We start from the raw sequence: 6000 nt of genomic DNA, 5'->3' as shown, positions 1-6000 counted from the left end.
AAAGAGTTGTCACTTGAAATGGGGTAGTTGGACTAAATGACTTTTGAATGTTCCTTCCAACCAAACTATTACAGACCAGCCTATTCTACTCTACTCTAATTGCAATCTAAGTTAGCACTTTCCGAACCATTTTCTCTCACACAAGTTCATAAGCGATCTTCACGATTCTCACTCTCTCTTCCAATTACTCTTGGCAGAATACTGAATTGTCCTGGCCAATTTATTTCTAAAAATCGTCTTGCCCCACTGAAGTGTTTTTTGTTTGTTTGTTTGTTTGTTTGTTTGTTTGTTTGTTTTGGGGTATGCTCTGTAGCATGGCAGAGAAGATTTGCTGCCCTTTAGAGAAAATGCTTTACTTTAGGAAATTCAAGCACAGGCCAAAAGAGGCACATAGCAGAGTAAAATTGTAGTCAGAATAAGCAAAGGGTGCATGCTCACCAATGTTCTACTTCATATTCAGATTAAATTTTGCACTTTAAATGATGTGCACCAGGAAGTCTGTGGATAATGGCAATCTCGTTCCAAAAAATATCAGCCAGGAGTGTCCCTTCTGCAGTGTTTAGTCTCTGTTTTAATAGAGGTAGAAATTGGCAGTTGGCAGTCATTACACAAATGTGGTGTAGGGTAACACCTGGACTTCAGATTTATCTGATTTCCTGGACAATAGCAGTATCACTAATACCCTCTGTTAAATAAGACCACCTGGACATCTCCTGGTACCAGCTCAAGCTATTACAAACATGCTTACCACCTAGGCTAGCACAATGGATTGTTATCTCCTGAGCAGCACAAATCCCCAGATTGAAACAAGCCATCTGGAATCTGATTAAGGTGTCCATAGAAAGCACATATGTTTAAAATGGAGAGAGAGGGAGAGAGTGGAAGGGTTGGTCCTTGCTCAGTAGGGCACAATCTCTGTCAGAACCAGCAAATTCTTCATTTGCTGAAAATTCTTTCTCCTTCTATGCAAGAAGCCTTTCACCAAAGCAGCTCTGCAGAGGTGAGGCTGCTGGAGGATACTGTTCTTCGTTTTTCCTTTTTACAACTGCTGACAGAAGTATGTTTAAGAGTCTTAGTTTGGCAACAGGAAGGATACCATCCCTTGTCCGATTCTACTGGCTGAGAGAAGTATGCCCCAATCAGACAATGGTGGTCAAAAGGAATAAAGCAAGATCCTTTCCTTGGATGTGAGCCAGCCTTGTCCTTTCATGCATTATTCATGAAATATAGAAGGTATTAACAGCAAAAGCTGGGAAGTGGGAGCAAAACTAAACCTGGGGTGAAATGAAGATCGCTCTTCAACAAAATCAGAGAAAAGGAAACAGAAAAAAGATTTTATTTTTCTTGCTTAAATCAGTCTCTCAGTAGGATTCCAGGAAACTCAGTGCTATCATTTTCTTACCTTTTTCCTTGCTGCTTGATTCATTTTCTCTAGCATTCCCAAGTATATATTGAATTTACTTATTTTAGTCAGACTAAACTACAACAGAAAGATAGGCAGGCTGACAGAGCACTCCAGGAGAAGTTTATCATAGGTATGAAAGAAAGAGATCCTGCTGAGTTCTGATATCCCTGAAAAAAAAAAACACGACCCAAATTTTTATACGTATATACAGTCTGCTGGGTGAGAAAATGGAGCAAAAAGTCATAGATACAGTCACCAAACTGGATAGAAGATTATAGTGAGGTCTGACATGATCTCACAAAGAACACTATGGTTTTTTTGTTTGTTTGTTTTTGCACCACCTAATATGTCTGGCAGCCATCTCTGAAATGAGACACAAGTGTTGAATGAATGAGAACAAGTGAAGAAGGATAAGAGAAGAAGAAACGAAGGAGGATATCCCTGACAAGGAGGTGCTGCTCTCTGTGGTCTGGCTCTGTGTGGAAGACTAGTGATTTTGTTGTTCTGATTTATAAAAATGACAACAAATCATAGCCTGCCATACAGCACAGATCTTCATCCTTGCTGGTAGGAAGAGATTGTTGACTGGACAGGCTTAGACTCTGAGTGAAGCTACAGGAGGAGTGTCCATGAAGAACCATGCTGTGGGGCCTTGAGTATTGAGTATTTCTCTCCAAGTACAGCAATCACCTGCTTTCGGGTGATTTAAAGCAATTTCACATCAAGATCAACTAACATTATCTTCATACTGTGGATTGAGGAATCTTAAGTGTCTAATTTAATAGAATTCACAATATTTCTGTGGCAGAGTTGGGGTTTGAACCTCAGCAGCTGAGGTCTGCTGAGCACTCAGAGTTTCTGCTTGTTTTGAAGTTCCATCTTGGTGCTTCCAACAGGGTTTCAAAAATCAAAACAAGTAAACTTTCATTACCAGCCAGAGGCTCTATTCTCAGAGATGTTTAAGTGTGAAAATGGAATTCCAGAATCCTGCTGAGGCCAGAGGGGAAAGTAAGTACTGAAATGTCTCTAATAATTTGGTTGGTGGAGCTATATTTTCTTTGTCTGCTCAGCATGGCACACTTGTCGTTGTTATTACCTGAAGGGAGGGTGAGAGAGGACTGAGCCATGCCCTTTTCAGTGGTCCCAAGACAAGAGGCTGAGGGGAAAAAATGACATGCAGGAGATTCTGTCTGAAAGCATCAGGAAGCACTTCTCTGCTTTGAGGGTGACCAAGCCCTAGAGCAGGCAGCCCAGAGAAGTTGAAGAGCCCTCCTCAATTCCTGAAGATACTCAAAAGCCACTGCAAGATGAAGACAGCCACTGACCTCCAAAACAATCTGTTTTGTAGTTTACAAACATATTTTACAGTCCTTGTATCCAGATTCCTTGTGGGTCCTCATCCTTTGTGTCCAATTGATACTGAACAGCTCCTAGGTTCTTTTTCCTATATATTTGTTGATCTGCTGCAACTTTTTATTCTATTTATTTCTGCCTTATTTGTTACCTTGTAAAAGGAAATAGCAATTCTCATCTCTTAGGAAGATGGCTAAGAGTGCTCTGTCTGTCTAGAAGACTGCATGTTCCTCATGGCTTTTGTCCTACCAGGGAGCCACATGCTGCAAAGGAAAATGATAGCATGCGATTGAGGAGGGGACAACTTGTTGAGCCACTCCCAAGGAAACTGATTGTACATTAAAAGCAAATTGAACCTACTTCTTAGGTGCAAATCTGATGCTTTTCTACCTTGCCTCAAAGCTAGTTTTTTCTCCTTTAAATTTGGAAGAGAAAGGGTCCAAATCCCAAGATATTATTATTATCATCTCAGATAATCTGTAAGTAGCAGAGCAATTATTTTCCCAGGAAATTTACTGCTAAAGGAATTTAACAACTGTACAAATTGCTGCCAATTGGTGATGTATGAAAGAAAAGATCATGTTTCATAAGATGAATGACCTACTCTCCCTTTCTTCTACCCTTCTACTGATATATATTAAAGGTACAAGAAATCAGACGGCAGTAGTGCAACCACTAATGCTGAAATTGCTAGGCTGGTGTCTAATGTAAATGGAACTTTGATGATTTAGTGTTACCCAACATATCTCTCCTCCTTGCTCACTTCATGCAGTCTGATAAAAATCCTTCCTTCCAGGTAGCAATGGCCTCATGCCCTGTATAAGCACAGAAAATAATGTCATCACAAGCCTTAATGATGAAGGTAGTTACAGGACAAAGGCCCCTGCAGCAAGTTCAGTATTGGGTCATTGTTCCAGCTAATGTCATGGTGCCATTTCTCACTATTTTTAGAATTGTTCTCTTTGTACAGCAAATTTCTCTTGTAGTTACTTAAAAATACAGCAGATCTTGCCTTCTCTGGACTTAGTAGCAAAAGATTATCTTCCTCTGACTTCTGCAAATTAGACAATCCCCTAAAAGCTGCAGAGATTGATTAAAAAAACTTAAATGTAAAACCTAAATTTAAGCTTAGAAAAAATGAGGATCTCAACCCAGAGTGCTGTTAGCTCTCGGCGTAATGACAGACTAAGTACAAAGACCTTACAGAAAACTGCAGGAATGCAAGTTATCCCTTCACAGTCCTATAAAGTAACTCAGGGATTCAGTAAATCAGCACAAACCTAATTCCCAAGTTGTTTATATGTTAGCACAGATCCAAATTTCTCAACATTTTGAGGAAAGAGATGTTAAACACTGGATGAGGAACATTCCATCCTTTCATGCTAAAACTGTGTTCCATGTCATATAGCCAAGCTCTTTTATTATTATCTACTTTGTATATTATGGTTGCCACAGATATCTTATCAAGAATTGAAACTGATTTTAGTTGCCCTATAAGCACAGAAAATGCAACCTTTAAACTCGGAGTTTAAAGATTTAGAAAGCAAGACAGATAGAGAACAGTTCTCATTCCCATGTTACAGACAGGGAAATAGGACACAGGAAGGTTAAATGACTAGCCCACGGTCAGAAAAAGTTTCTAGCAAAGGTAGGGTCTCAGCCTATTTTTCCAAAGTCTCTGCCCAACATTTTAGTGATCCATTCATTTGTTTGTTTGTTTGTTTTTTGTTTTGTTTTGTTTTTTTAAGTACTGTGCCATTATTTCTGTGAAAAAAAATTATGCAACTCCTTCAGCAGCCAGTACTATATAATTCAACTTGTCTGAAAGGGAATATGAAATGGCAGTTTAAAAAAAAAAAAAAAAAAAAAAAGTAACCCTCCTGCCATACAGTCTAGCAGCCTTGTCAAAATGTCTCATGTTTTATCGTCTTTTACTCTGATTGGTATTTAAGTTCCCTCTGTAGTCTTAGAACACTGGCTGGGGCTTTATCTGCATTACCCTACAAAGTCAAAATCATGGAGTCTCCAGGGCCATGTGGAGGACATATTCTATAGATGAGGGATGTGATACCTTCCAGTCCTTCACTTCAATGCCAGGTGTTCAGAGCCACATGGCATTAGGAGCCTGTGAAGGTTTCCTGTCAGATTCTGTGACAAGGAGGAGTAGTGACTGTTACTCATGAGGATGCAGGAACCAGCCCATGCAACAGACCTGCTCACCCAGATCCTGCTCGCCCAGATCCTGCTCACCCAGATGCACACTGTGTTAGATGGGACGTTATATGCAGATCAATTCTTCAGTGTTGTATCAGTGGGAGCTGCACTTACGATGCCAGTCTGATTCAGGAGACAGTATCCATCTCTGGGTAATGTTTCCAGGCATCCTGGGAAGGACTCTGGTTTGAGATTAATTGTTTTGGTGGTGACTACTGTAAAAGAAGTCAAACAAAACAGGAGAACCAATGTCAAGGGAAATTGATCAGAATGCCTCTGGTTTCTGCCTCTCTCCCAGCCCAATCCTGCCCCAGTGCAGCACATCAGTGCAAGACAAGTTGATGTAACACAGTCACCAACATGTTCTGTGACCTCTCAAACCAGATAATCCACTCACAGCTGGGTCAGGGTGTACATGGCTCATCTATTTCATACCTATGCTTCCGATCTTTACTGAGCATTTTCTTTATTCACGGGAAACAAACAAACAAACAAACAAAAAACAAAAAACAAACCAAACCAAACAAAAAAACAAAAACAAAAACCACAGCACGTTTTAATCAGCTGTAGTTCTGTGTTGTGATGTTTCTAACAGCTCACCCAGGAACTGGAGGAAGGCTCTGATATACATTTGGGAGCTAACAAGCTTACTTATTGTTACAGTGAATTTCATATGCATTGTGAGGAGGGGAAATGAATAGGGAGCTTCAGCTAATAGATACCTCAGATAAAAGTGTGAGTGCATCTGATCACCATAGCAACACAAAGAGATTGCAGGGAGAGAAAGTGTCACACCGCCTGTGTCTGTGCCTTGACCTGCCACAAAAACAGCAGCTTTCACACACAGATGCTCGCCAGCAGGGAGGGATACAGACCTGTGTATACGTCACAGCCAAGCACATACATGTTCTGTTCACATTTTCAGCTGTTCAGTTGCACGTAGTGCAATTGAAGGGGAGGGAGTGTTGATCTGCTGGAGTGGAGAAAGGATCTACAGAGGGACATGGATAGATTGGATCAACGGCCAA

This window comes from Tympanuchus pallidicinctus, unplaced genomic scaffold (genome assembly GCF_026119805.1).
Source record: "Tympanuchus pallidicinctus isolate F22 unplaced genomic scaffold, pur_lepc_1.0 scaffold38, whole genome shotgun sequence".
In the NCBI taxonomy this organism is placed as follows: Eukaryota; Metazoa; Chordata; class Aves; order Galliformes; family Phasianidae; genus Tympanuchus; species Tympanuchus pallidicinctus.
This window is presented reverse-complemented; position numbering follows the sequence as displayed.